The 14,738-nt window shown below is 38.0% G+C and overlaps 1 protein-coding gene and 1 pseudogene across 1 annotated transcript in view; both read right to left on the bottom strand.

The window, feature by feature from the left end:
* The window catches only part of TOP2B (topoisomerase (DNA) II beta 180kDa), an 88,572-nt gene that overhangs the window by 69,341 nt on the left and 4,493 nt on the right, over positions 1-14,738 (bottom strand). The window lies entirely within an intron of this gene.
* LOC102811462 overlaps positions 7,116-14,738 on the bottom strand; it is an 11,556-nt pseudogene continuing 3,933 nt past the window's right edge.

Genomic DNA, 14,738 nt, shown 5'->3' with positions numbered 1-14,738 from the left:
GGATTTTTGCTTTTCTGACATTGAGATGCAACCCATACCGAAGACTGTGTTCTTTGATCTTCATCAGTAAATGTTTCAAGTCCTCTTCACTTTCAGCAAGCAAGGCTGTATCATCTGCATATCGCAGGTTGTTAATGAGTCTTCCTCCAATCCTGACGCCACGTTTTTCTTCATAGAACCCAGCTTCTCGTATTATCTGCTCAGCATACAGGTTGAATAAGTATGGTGAAAAGAACACAACCTTGTCGCACACCTTTCCCAATTTTAAAACATTCAGTGTGCCCATGCTCTGTTCGAACAACTGCTTCTTGGTCCAGGTACAGATTCCTCAGTACAATTAAGTGTTCTCAATGTTGTCCATAGCTTGTCATGATCCACACAATTGAAAGCCTTTGCGTAGTCAATAAAGCATAGGTAAACATCTTTCTGATATTCTCTGCTTTCAGCCAAGATCCATCAGACATCAGCAATGGTATCTCTCATTCCCCGGCCTCTTCTGAATCCAGCTTGAACCTCTGGAAGTTCTCTGTCAATGTATGATTGTAGCCGTTTCTGTATTACCTTTAGCAAAACTTTACTCGCTTGAGATATCAAAGAGATTGTCCGATGATTTCCGCATTCCGTTGGGTCACCTCTCTTTGGAATGGGTACAAATATGGATCTCTTCCAATCAGTCGGCCAGATAGTTATCTTCCAAATTTCTTGGCAGAGATGAGTGCCTCTTGTGCTGCCTCATTTTCTTGAAAGATTTCAATTTTGATTCCATCAATCCCTGGTGCCTTGTTCTTTGCCAATTCTTTCAATGCACTTTGGACTTCCTCCCTGACTATCATTGGCTCTTGTTCATATGGTACCTCTTGAAAAGTTGAACATTAACCATTTTCTTTTGATACAATGATTCTTTGTATTCCTTCCATCTGCTCTTGATGCATTCTGCATCATTCAATTATTTGCCCAGAGAATCTTTCAATAACAAAAGTCGAGGCTTGAATTTTTTTCTTCAGTTCCCCCAGCTTGAGAAATGCTGAACTAGTTGACCAGAAATATGAACTGTAGTTTTTAAAAACACCAGATAGCCTCCAAATGTCTAATCATGTTCCTTGCTTTTCATGATGTGATCATTACAGAAACAAATCCTAAAGTAAGAATATAATTCTATTAAGAAAATTAATACTCAGAATAGTTAGAATACAGATCACAAGGAATAAAAGACTCTTTAAGAAAATGCCTAAAGATAATGTTGTTAAGTGATGACTCATAGTGGTGGTTGTTAAGTGCTGTCGAGTTGGTTCCAACTCATAGCGACCCTGTACAGCGTTTCCTAGGAGCATGTTGTTGTTGTTGTTGTTGCTGTTAAGTGCTGTCAACTTTGTTACAATTCATAGCAACCCCGTAAAGGGTTTCTAAGGAGCAGTTGGTAAGTTTGAACTGCCAACCTTGCAGTTTAAATTGACCTTGCAGTCCAGGGCATAAACCCACAGTACCATACCAAGACACCTCCAAGAAGCAGAGATGTTATCAAATAAAAGGGATATAATTTTTTTTCAATTAATTTAAAGCTGAATACAATTATGGATATAGAGGTTAGGTATATAAACTAATCATGCTAGTAAAGAGTTCTGTACCACAAACTACTTCTAACACAAATACTATCAACAAAGAGAACATTTTCAAGAGTAAGTTAGACCAGATATATGCACTTCAACCTAATTTGGACTTCAGTTTTTGTCCCTGATTAGAAACACTGAACTAAAGTGGCACATATGAATTGAAAACAAGAATAATAAAGTTCTACACACTCCTTTTTCACAAATTTGTAGCTTTTTCCACTTTCCTGATTACCAATCCCTACCTATTCTTTATTACTTCTTTTAAAAAATGAATATATAAAAATACAAAATATTTAGCTAGGGCCTACCACATCCCTATGAAGCTCAAAAAAAAAAAGGAATTCTTGATAAAAGGAAAAAAATTTTTTGCTTTTTCTAATATTTGTAATTTTCTCTAAAAAAGACTAAAAGTGGGGTCAGAAAATGCATGGAAAAATTCCCATTATCTTTCAACTCCATTTTTCCATTAACTTTTTAAGTCCCCTCATATATGTTGTTGTTGTTGTTAAGTGCCTTTGAGTCGGTTCTGACTCATAAAAACCCTGCATAGGGTTTCCATGGCTATAAATCTTTGCGAGAACACAAAGTTCATTTTTCTCCTGCATGTATATATATGTTGTTGTTGTTAAGTGCCGTTGAGTCAGTTCTGACCCATAGCGACCCTGTACAGGGTTTCCGAGGGTGTAAATCTTTACGGGAGTAGAAAATCTCATCTTTCTCCCGCGGAGCGGCTGGTAGTTTCGAACCGCTGACCTTAAGGTTCACAGCCCGATTCGTAACCACTACGCTACCAGAGCTCCTTGCGTGTATATATATTGTTGTTAAGTACCGTCGAGTCGGTTCCGACCCATAGCGACACTGTACAGGGTTTCCGAGGGTGTAAATCTTTACGGGAGTAGAGAGCCTCAACTTTCTCCCACAGAGCAGCTGATAGTTTCGAACCGCTGACCTTAAGGTTCGCAGCCCCATTCGTAACCACTACGCTACCAGAGCTCCTTGCGTGTATATATATATATAAGCATTAGAAATTAAATGTGACAGTACAGGTTTCCTCAACTATCCAAAATAGAGTATTCCTATGAAACCTTTTGCAAGCACTTACTATTAATTTATATGGGAAATATTTTTGAGCTTTCCCAGACCCAGAAGATAACCTTCTGGGTCACATCAAATAACACATAAAACCTAAAATAACACTGTTTACAATACACTTCAAAGTTATGGTGACGAGATGCTGAGATGCTGAGTGTAGTTACCAGAGAAGGAGCTTAGTGATGTCACTCTCACTGCTACCTCTGTAATGACTCACTGCAAAAACTAACGCTAAAGGCCACTAGTTTCACTTTTTGCCGTCTTTCCGCAAAAGCGAAAATCCTCCTAGGATTTCTCACAGTTAGTGTAAACAGGTACTAATATATGTCCTTTATAAAAGTGAAGTAGCATAAATCAGACTTTCAAAATCTGGAATAACTGCATACTTAAATCATTTATGGCAAAAAAAAAAATTTTTTTTTTCTCTTCAGAAACAGTGTATCACAGGTGTTTGAGGACAGAATAGATGTTTTGGGACCTTTTGTAGATATTTCAAACAAACTCTCAATTATGACTTGAGCTGAAAGTTCACCAAAGAGTAAGTTCAAATGATCAACAAGGTCAAGAAAAGGTGCTCAAAGTCTGTCCTCATGTCCCACTGTCCTCAAGTCTATTCTGACTTACAGCAACCCTACAAGACAGAGTAGAGTGATTTCATAGATTTTCTTACGTTTCACAGAAACACACTGCATCACCTGTCTCTCACAGAGCTGACGGGTTCAAACTGCTGACCTTTCAGTTCATTTAAGCCACAAATTGCTATCATCTCTCCTTTCCAATAGCCAGTTTTATTGCTGTTAAGTGCCACTGAGTCGGTTCTGACTCATAACAGCCATGCATATGGTTTCTGAGAATCAGCTGGTGGGTTTGCACCACCAACATTATGGTTAGCAACTGCTGCTGTTAAGTGCCATCGAGTCAGTTCCAACTTATAGTGACCCTATATAGGGTTTTTGAAGAGCAATTGGTGAATTTAAACTGCCGACTTTGTGGTTCAAATTGACCTTGCTTGCAGTCCATTGCTTATCCCACAGCACCACACACCCCGACTACAACTGTTGATGTTAAATGCCGTGGAGTCAGTTTCAATTCATACCGACCTTGTATACGGTTTCTGAGGGTCATCTGGTGAGTTTCAACTGTCAACCGCACAGTTGAAATTGACCTTACAGTAGAGTGCTTATCCTACAGTGCCACACCAGAGAGATGTAAATCAAATCACTATGAGATACCACCTTACCCCTATCAGAATGGCAATGATATTTAAAAAACAAAACCAAACAACAATGGGTGTTGGTGAGGTGTAGAGAAAAAGGAACCCTCATCCCTTGCTCATGTGAATATAAACGAGCACAGCATCTGTGGAAAACATTTTGGCAGTTCCTCAGAAAGCTGAACACAAAACAATTATATACAACCCATCAATCCCAATCCTAGTTTATATGCCCAGAAAAGTGGTCAGAAATGTAACAGAAACATGTATGCCTATGGCATCATTTTCACAATACCCAGAGAGAAAAACAACCAATATCCATCAACAGAGGAATAAACAACTGTAATAAGAGGTTAAGTAAAAAACTAGTGCTACTGCAGTTCCACTTCATACACATTCACAAAACAAAATGTGTTTAAATATATTTTTGCAATTCTGTAATTCAGTGATGGCTGTGATCAAATTCTCTCTGCAATGCATTTGTCTTAGTCTGGCTTGGATACCTTAAAAAAAATGTGCTATAAAATGAAGAGTGCAAAATTCTTTGGGAAGGGTTAGAGAGATAAAAACATTGCCTACAGAAGTATATAGACTAGATCGATGATATGTTTAGAAATGATAGCTTCATATTTTAAATTTTCTGTCAATAGGCCACTGTGATTTTGCATCAACTTTTTTTACTTACCTTCTTATTTACACATAATGGAATACATAGTCATATAAACAAATATAATCCTGTCTCAGAGGCCAACTAAGTCAATTGGTATAAAACAGTCCAAAAAGACAATGCACTACATCCTACTTCAGCTGTTTTTGGTGTTTTTTTTTCCCCTAAATCTATGTAAAACCAATTTACTCTGAAGCAAAGATTAAAGGACAACATGGAAACCCATCACTGAAATCATCATGCTGAGCAAAATAAGTCAGTAATAAAACGATAAATACTATATTGTCTCACTTATCTTAAATAAGCAAATATATAGCAACCAAGGAGTCCTGGTGTGGCACTGTGGGTTAGTGCACCAGACTGCAAAGACATTTGAACTGCAAGGTCGGCGGTTCAAGCTCACCAGCTGTTCCTTGGAAACCCTATACAGGGTTGCTATGGGTCAGAACCGACTCAACGGCACTTAACAACAACAACATAGCAACCAAACATTAATGGAGAGTCCTGATGTGGTGCTTTAAGATAAGCACTGGACTTCTAACCACAAGATTGGTGGTCCAAACTTAGTTGGTTCTCAGAAATCCTATACATAGTTGCTATGACTCACAGCTGACTCAATGCACTTAACAACAACAACGATTAATGGGACCACGGGTGGGAGGGGGGAGAGAAAGAGAAAGACTTTCCTTAGTGATCACTAATAATTATATTAATATATTAATAAGGCTAGAATTATTTGGGAAAGCGTAATGAAAATAACTAAAGTCTTAGAGAAAAAACTAGTCTATAGACTAAGAGCTTACAGAATCTACTGCCTCATCTATCCTTAGACCGGAACTAGATTGTGTCCAGCTACACTACTGACCCTTCCAATCAGAACCACAACAAATGGTCCCAGATGTAACAGAAGAACTACTCCCAATTCTTAAAAAGTCTAGACTCACTGGACAACTCCCTGCGACTAACACTTTCAGATACTCTTTAAATCTTGAACTGAAACTATCCTGAGGTCAACTTTTTAGAGAAAGAATACACTGCCAGAAAAAAATACAGGATATTACCTTGAGTGTGGGACTCCATTTTAAAAACCATCTAGAAAGTACACATAATAAAAGGGGTAAAAGGGAAAGGCAATATGCAGTAAAGGAGAAAGCAGCACAACATAATCAAAAGCAAAGGAAATCACTGAGAAGGGCATAAGAGTAAAAGACAAAAAACAAATATTATTATATACACAGTCCTGCAATAATAGTAATAGCAAAGAACATCTATGAGTAGACACAAGTAGAAATGCACCTGAACACATATGAGCAGATGAACATAAGTACACCTACAAGTATATGTAAGTTTCGCAAAGTATTTCTTTATCTATATGTATGTATATATATATACATATATATTAAAGATTTCAATAAAAGATTTGATTTATTCAAGTGTTTGAAAACATTCTATAATATAAACTCTTATTAAATGCTTATACTTGCTATCTCAATGTCAAGAAAACAAAAATCCTCACCACTGGACCAATAAACAACATTCTTATTAATGGAGAAAAGATTGAAGTTGTCAAGGACTTCATTCTTCTTGGATCAACTGTCAACACTCGTGGAAGCAGCAGTCAAGAGATCAGACGACGTATTGCATTGGGCAAATCTGCCGCACAGGAACTTTTTAAAGTGTTGAAGAGCAGAGATGTCAGCTTGAAGACTAAGGTGCACCGGACCCAAGTCTTGGTATTTTCAATAACCTCATATGGATGAGAAAGCTGGACAGTGAATAAGGAGGATCGTAGAAGAATTGATGCCTTTGAGTTGTGGTGTTGGAAGAGAACACTGAAAGTGCCATGGACTGCCAAAAGAACCAATAGATCTGTTTTGGAAGAAGTGCAGCCAGAGTGCTCCTTGGAGGCCAAGATGGCTAAGCTTCGTCTCTCATACTTTGGACATACTGTCCAGAGGGAACAGTCGCTGGAGAAGGACGTCATGCTGGGTACGGTGGAAGGTCAGAGAAAAAGAGGAAGACCCCCAAAGAGATGGATTGGCCAGGTGGCATCACTGATGGACTCAAGTGTGGCAGCGGTAGTGAGGTTTGCCCAGGATCGGACATTGTTTCGTTCTGCTGTGCATGCGGTCGCTATGAGTCGGTTCCGACTCGATGGCACCTGACAACAACAACAACATACTTGCTATGGACGACACATATATATTGCCATACTGTTTTCAGAAGACTTGAAATGCCACTGATAATTTTAAAATTGTACACCCGTTGGAAAACTGACAAAGACAATTTAACGTTTTGTCTGGATCCAGAAATGCATCAGAATGACCTGCTCCAGTCAGCCAAAAGGTAGACGCTTTAAAATGTTTCAGGTCATATCCTTTGCAAAAGACAATGATGCCCAAGACACTTGATTCTCAGTCCAGAAAACACAGGTCTTCTAGGATTCCGGTTATGGAGTGCCCCTAGAATCATGCTTCTGTGCTGTGACTAGGTCCTATAGACTGGACAGGGAGCAGGTGAGTGCTGTACACCATCAGTCATAGTGGATGGCAGTGTAAAAGACGATCCAAATGACCATGAACAAGGTAAAAGATGTCATAAATCCTTCTTTCGTGAGCCCCCACGGTGCCGCCATATTCTTCCTTTTCTATCTGTAGGTAGTTGCTGAAGTAGAAGTACAGGACTCATGCATTCATCAGGCACAATCCTGCTATTCCCAAAAAACCTCGCAATGGCAACACTCTCCAAATGACATCCAGGACCACAGAGATGATCTGCCAGAACCAGATCACATCTAAAAATTCATCCTTGTCCTCCCAAGCCGCGTCACTCCGCAGCATCTTGCTCCAGACAGACACTTTAAGGGCCACATTGGCCAGCTGTGGCTGAGGTGGCTCCTCCTTCGGCCGCTCCCGCCCCCGCTCATCCTCTCACCAAGCAGCCCTGGTAGGGCCTGGGGAGCACTGGCTGAGCCACAGGGAGTCTGGGTTCCAGGGCCTCAGCGAGAGGGGCGGCCCCGGGGGCTACAGACTCAGTGGTCGGGCAGATGGTAGCCTGCAGCACCTCTTACTTAAGCAAGTCTCCCATCTATATTTTTTATATTTGTTGTAAATATATCCAAGGATACTGTAGAGTATATAGGAGGCAGAGTTCTAATAAAAACTTCTTAGACACAACCAAAGACTTTGATGAAATGAATTACTGAACTTCGGAAGTTGGGTTTCAGAGGACAACTAAGTCAAATGGCAAAACAGTCCAAGAAGACATTGCTCTATATGCTACTTCAGTTCTTTTTTTTTTTTTTTTTCTTCAATCTATGTAAGACCAAAAGGTCAACAATTACTCTGAAACAAAATGAGAAGTGGGGATCAAGGTAACTAGAGTATTGGAAACAAACTATAAGGCAATAAATGGGAATACTGACACATTGTGGAAAATGTAACTAATGTCCCTTGTGTATAAAGTGTAAAATGAGAATGTAATTTGCTTTTATCGAAAACAGAATAAAATATTTATAAAAAGGATGAGAATGGTTGTACAACATGAAAACTATAATCAAGGTCAATGAACTTGTACATGTAAAAATTGTTGAGCTGGTGTGTTTTTGTTATGTGTATTTTCAGCATAATTTTTAAAAATTGCACTAATGAATAAACAAAGTTATAAAACAGCATATACTAATTATGAATGTACTTTTGTCAGAAAAATTATATACACTTACATGCATAGGAAAAATATGAAATATACCTAACAGAGTATTAAGAGTTATTTCTGAGAAGTATGAATATGGGTCATTTTTTAAAAATACATGTTTTCTTATTTTCCATAATGGAAACAAGCTACTTATATAATAAGAGATTTTTTTTAATGCTTAATTACTCTGGTGTGGCACTGTGGACTCCTAAATCAGTTTGAACTGCAAGGCTGGTGGTACAAGCTCACCAGCCACACCTTGGAAACCCTATACAGAGTCAAGTTGACTCATAGTGACACTGTATAGGGTTTCTGGGAGTGGCTGGTGGATTTGACCCACCAACCTTGTAGTTAGCAGCCCAATGCTTATTCTGCAGTGCCACACCAGGACTTCTTGGTAGATTTGTTTGCTGTTAAGTATGCTGTCAAGTCAGTACCAGTTCATAGCAACCCTGTATGGGGTTTCCCAAGAATGGTTGGTGAATTTAAACTGTCAAACATGCGGTTATCCTATAATGCCATACCAGGACAGAGTAGAAAGTAGAAGTTAACATTGCAACCAGACTTGTCTTTCACTTTCCCATTCTCAATAAATGATAGCTGGCAGTCCTGGTGGCTCACTGGTAGCAAGCAGAGGAGGCTCTCCCCTGTGACAACTATAAACTTTCCTGACAAAAACCTAAAATAATGGTTTCTTTCAGATAGAGTTTAATCTTAACTTCCTTTAATCTGGGATTAAGGGAAGAGAGAGTAAATCTCCCCATTCAATGGATTTTCCCTGTTCCCAGAACAGATACAAATATAAACACACTTGGCCTAAAAAGGAAGAAATTAAATGAGAAATCTGTAGATCACCTGCTCTCCAATTATCACTACCATCTCTTATCCCTCAAACACTAGCACTGGGTAACTTACTTTTAACATTGTTGCTGACAATACTCAGAAAGGAGATTAAAAAATTAGTTTGAACAAGCACAGACTGGCAAATTCATAGATACATGCTTACAAAACAGCAAATCATAGTGGAAAGTGGTACATATATGATAATTCTGGTCTAAGACAATTAGGTTAATATTAAACTTTGAATAAGTCTTTTTATTTAAAAAATGATTTAACTTTTTTCATAGTAATATCGTGCACTATAGTAATGTCACACAGTATATTTCACACTGAAGGTAATTAAAAACATATCTTTGAAAATAATTATCACAAGCGTTCTGAATAAATTTATTTAAGACTTAACAAATTGAAACTTTTTATTTATATTTATTTGTAATTGATTTTATGGCCTAAATCTGTATGAAAAAACTACCAAACTATTATTTACATTGACAATAAATCCAGCATTCAATCACATTAGAATCTAAGAAACCAATGTGACATTTTTATTCCCATATAAGATTAAAGACAATGAAAATGTAAACTAATCTCTATATAAATATCCTCCACATACCTAAAAGCTATTTTAATTCTAGTATTTGTGAGTCACATATATGGTGGTGGTGGTTTATGTGCCATGGAGTCAGTTCTGACTCACAGCGACCCTGTACAGGGTTTGTGAGGTTGTAAATCTTTACAGGAGCAGAAAGCCTAATCTTTCTCCCGCGGAACAGCTGGTAGTTTTGAACTGATTCGTAACCACTCTGCTACCACAGCTCCTTGAGTCACATATATGATGATGCCATAATTGAATGTTTCTGAAGTTCAAAAGCTAGCTACCAAATTAAACACTACATTATCTGGAACTCAAAATACATGGGAAACAACAAAATAAATCTATAATATTAATTCAAAATATTAATCTATTTTATAGCACTTTTCTAATACTAACTCTTAATAAAATATGCATCACTTATCTAAAACTAAACTTCTATTAAGAACACTTCTCAATCACCAGAAAATAGCAGCAGTCCATTAACACAAATCCTATTGTTTTTCAGATTATATAATAAGACCATTTTGTGTATGTATATATATTATACACACATACACATATACATGCACATACACACACATACATATACATGCATATATATGTATTGCTGTTAAGTACCGTCCAGTCAATTCTGACTCATAGTGACCTTTTATAGGGTTTCTGAGGAGCAGCTGGTTAGTTTGAGCCAAAGACCTCGTAGTTCAAACCAACCTTGTGGTCCAATGCTTATCCTATAGTGCTACACCAGCACAGTGTGTATTTGTGTGTATTCCTCACCCTCACCCCTCCCATGGACAGAGTGGTCACCTGAGATACAGGCATTTGGGACACTCATGCCTAGTTCCCATTTTTCTATAGACAAACGAACTGCTACCAAAGGAAGAAAAAGGTGGTTTGCCAGTTTTGAGCAAAGAAATCCCACCAAGCCAACAAGGGTGGAAGTAGGGCTTGCAGCCTAGAAAGAAGCCCTTTCTATTTTCAATTCAACCACCTCAGACTTCACATTCTCCCCCTGCACCATCTTCTCCCCTTTTCTCCTATAAGGTTACCATCCCTTGATGTTCATTTTAATCATATTTCACCTATATAAAAATGCAGAGAGGTCTATACCATCAACCCACCATTAACAAACCAAAGACCAGCAATTTGTCCTCCATCTATGCTCTTCCAGAAATGCATTCCCAAACCAAAGGGCAAAGAGAGCAGTGGAAGATGATGGATACTTAAAATGGTAAGAAATACTTTAATTTCATTCTTATTATAGAAACTTAATTTTCTATATTAAGACCTCTGAGAAAAAAGGAATGAAAATACTGAGCAGAGGATTTTTTTTTTTTTTTAAAGAAAAGTACGTATGTGTATACCCATGTGATAACTTTTGTCATGTCCAAGCACAAATGCAATTAAAAGATAATTTAAATGAACCCTCATAAGTACACCATTAAGTAAGCACTGTTTTGAGTCCCTTTTCACAGATTAAGTAACTAAGGCCTAGAAAAACTGAGTATTCTTCCAAAGCTAACAAATCTAGTAGCTGAACTACAAAACTGTTGTTGTTAAATGCTGTCAAGTCAACTTTGACTCACAGTGACCCTGTACATGGTTTCCAATTAACAGCTAGTGGGTTTAAAGTGCTAACTTGCAGCAAGCCACTGCTTCCAGTACCAGGGGTGGGGAACCATTTTTCTGCCAAAATTTGTATCATCATTTGCGTACCATACAAAATTATCAACTTAAAAGTTAGCCTGCTATATTTGTTCAAACATTTAATAACTCACCCCTAAGATGAATCGGGCTGTGAACCCAAGGTCAGCAGTTCGAAACTACAAGCTGTTCCGCAGCAGAAAGATGAGGTGTTCTGCTCCCGAAAAGATTTATAGCCTCAAAAACCTTGTAGAGGGTCGTTACAGTCAGAACCGACTCTATGGTATACAGCTAACCACAAAGGTGATGGCTGGAGCTGTGGTTGCCTCGGCAAGACCAGACCAAATGATTTCCTGGGTAAGATCGGCAGTTCAAATTCCCCAGCCACTCCTTGGAAACCCTATACATGGTTGCTGAGTCGGAACCAACTCAAGAGCACTTAACAACAACAAAATACAGTCCACGGGACAGACCTTCTCCACCCCTGGCTTATACTACAGCACTACACTAGGACCCCTTTATAAAACTAGGTGATTAATTTTAGAGTCCATTCTCTTAATCACTATGTTATACCAGATAGTATACCCTGAAAAGAAAATTCCTGAAACATACTAGTTTTTGGTAAGGAGATCTGGTAGCGTAGTGCTTACAAGTTGGGCTGCTAAGTTCAAGGTCAATAGTTCAAAACAACCAGCGGTTCCACAGGAGAAAGATGAGGCTTTCCAACTAGCTTTTGGTGAGATACAAGAAAGCTTAGTATAGAGAAAGGTATATTCTAGAAGGTTCTGTGTATCCTGTCACAACAGGGCATTAAATATGTTTGTTTGTATGTTAGTGATTTTAAAGTGAAAAGCCTGTGTAAAGTAATAGTTACTAACATAAGCCTGGTTTAAATCCCAGCTCTGCTCTACGTGTATATGTAACAGTGTGATACCTACTGTTTCAACCCAGTTTTCTTCTCTGCAAATTGCAGTAATAAAAACTATCTCACACTTTATAAAATAATAGGGACCTATAGTCTGCTACACAAGACCTTTATAAAGTGTTGAATAGCAAAGATGTCAGCTTGAGGACTAAGGTGCGCCTGACCCAAGCCATGGTATTTTCAATAACCTCATATCCATGCGAAAGCTGGACAGTGAATAAAGAAGACCGTAGAAGAATTGATGCTTTTGAGTTATGGTGTTGGAGGAGAATACTGAAAGTGCCATGGGCTGTCAAAAGAACCAATAGATCCATTTTGGAAGAAGTGCAGCCAGAGTGCTCCTTGGAGGCCAAGATGGCCAAACTTCCATCTCTCATACTTCGGACATATTATCAGAGGGACCAGTCGCTGGAGAAGGATATCATGTTTGGTAAGGTGGAGGGTCAGAGAGAAAGAGAAAGACCCCCAATGAGGTGGATTGGCCAAGTGGCAGCATCGAGGGACTCAAGTGTGGCAACAGTAGTTAGTTTGGCCCTTAAGTTCTGCAGTACTTAAGGTCGCTATGAGTCATTACTGATTCAATGGCACCTAACAACAACAACATAGTCCTGGCGCAGAGTCTTGGAATGACTCTGTAGGCTAATGCGTCAGACTGCAAAGTCGACTGAACTGCAAGGTTGGCGGTTCAAGCTCACTAGCTGCTCCTTGGAAACCCTATACAGGGTCTCCATGGGACAGAACTGACTCAACAGCACTTAACAACAACATAGTCCTGGTGCAGCACTGCAGATTAATGCACTGGACTGCAGTCAGTTGGAACCACAAGGTCAGCTGTTCAAATACACCAGCTGCTCCTTGGAAACCCTATACAGTGTCACTATGAGTTAAAACTGACTCAATGGCACTTAGCAACATATATATTTAAGAGATTACCTTTTAGAGATAAACACTGAAATATGTACTGAACAAGTTACAGCTTTGGGATTTATTTTGCTTTAAAATAATGTGAAGGAAAAAGGTAGGTAGTCTTATAATTGATAGTTACTGGAATTTGGTAATGGATTCATTATACTATTCTGGCCACTTCTTGTTTTTTTTTCAATGCTTAAAATCTTCCATTGCAATTTTTTTTTTTTTTAAACTGTCAGGTTAGAATATTACTGAAAAAAAAAATACTAACATAAATTTGAATATTTCCATAGATTCAGTTGCTACAACCATTAAAACATGATGAAAGACTTTTACCATCTGTTAAGCAAAGCAGACTAAGAGTCACTTCAGGAAACTATTTGCTTTAGAGAACTTTTTAAAGTTGTCAATTTTGAGATTTTCACTACTCTTAAATTTTTTCACATTTTAACTTTTTAATTTAATTCTAATATATACTTTTTGACCCTCATTAAGGTAGTGTAAGCTATACACAAATCAAATAAATTATTAAAAGAAATTAATGTCAGTCATAAGTCTTAAAGTTCTATGGCTTTCAGATACTGAAGGGTAAACAAGTATGAAGTGGCAGAAGTCTGTGTGAGCAACACATGGCATTATGCCCTCACACCCTCTAAGTGAAAAATGGTATCAGTTAACTAATTTCATTTTTATTTTTTACTTTTTATTTACAAGCAGGTGACAACATAACATCAACTTCAATATAGCAGGCAAAGTTATCCCTTTTCTGAAATAGACTGTTGTTGTTATTAAGAGTGGTTCCAACTTATAGCAACCCTGCATAGGATTTCTGAGGAGCAGGTGGTGGGCTTGAACCACTAATCTTGTGGTTAACAGTCTGGTGCTTATAATACAGCATCACACCAGAAGTCTTTGAAATAGATCACTACTGCAATAAACTCCCAAACTCTTGCAAGGCAAAAATTCAATATGCTTTTAGCTTGATAAAAGATCGCTTATGCAAAAGCAATGCAATATTATTCTGAGTGTGAATTTACTGAACTTAGCCTGTAACAACAAACATTACACCTGGAAATGTGCTACATCTATTATCTCACTTAATTCTCAAAATAACTTTGTTTTACAAGTTACAAAACAAAACAAAACAAAAAAACAGGCTTAAACTGGTTAGGTTTATTGGATAAAATTTCACCCACTCTGTATGTTAAGAGACAGATCTGAATCTGCTCAAATCCACTTCACTACATTGCCTTTGACAAAAGTAGTCTAAATTCACTAACATATATATGTGTGTGTGTGTATATATATATATATATATATATATATATATATATTTGTGTGTGTGTGTGTATGGGTGTGTATGTATGTTGTTAAGTGCCTTTAAGTCAGTTCCGACCCATAGCAACCATGTATAAAGTTTCCAAGGAGGTAAGTCTTTATGGGAGCAGAATGCCTTGTCTCTCCTGTGGAACTGCTAGCAGTTTTGATCTACTGACCGTACCCAACTCATAACCACTACACTACTAGAGCTACACACACACGCATAGATA

Source organism: Chrysochloris asiatica, unplaced genomic scaffold (genome assembly GCF_000296735.1).
Source record: "Chrysochloris asiatica unplaced genomic scaffold, ChrAsi1.0 scaffold00030, whole genome shotgun sequence".
Taxonomy (NCBI): Eukaryota; Metazoa; Chordata; class Mammalia; order Afrosoricida; family Chrysochloridae; genus Chrysochloris; species Chrysochloris asiatica.
Note: the sequence above shows the minus strand (reverse complement) of the source record. Positions and strands in the feature narration are given on the sequence as shown.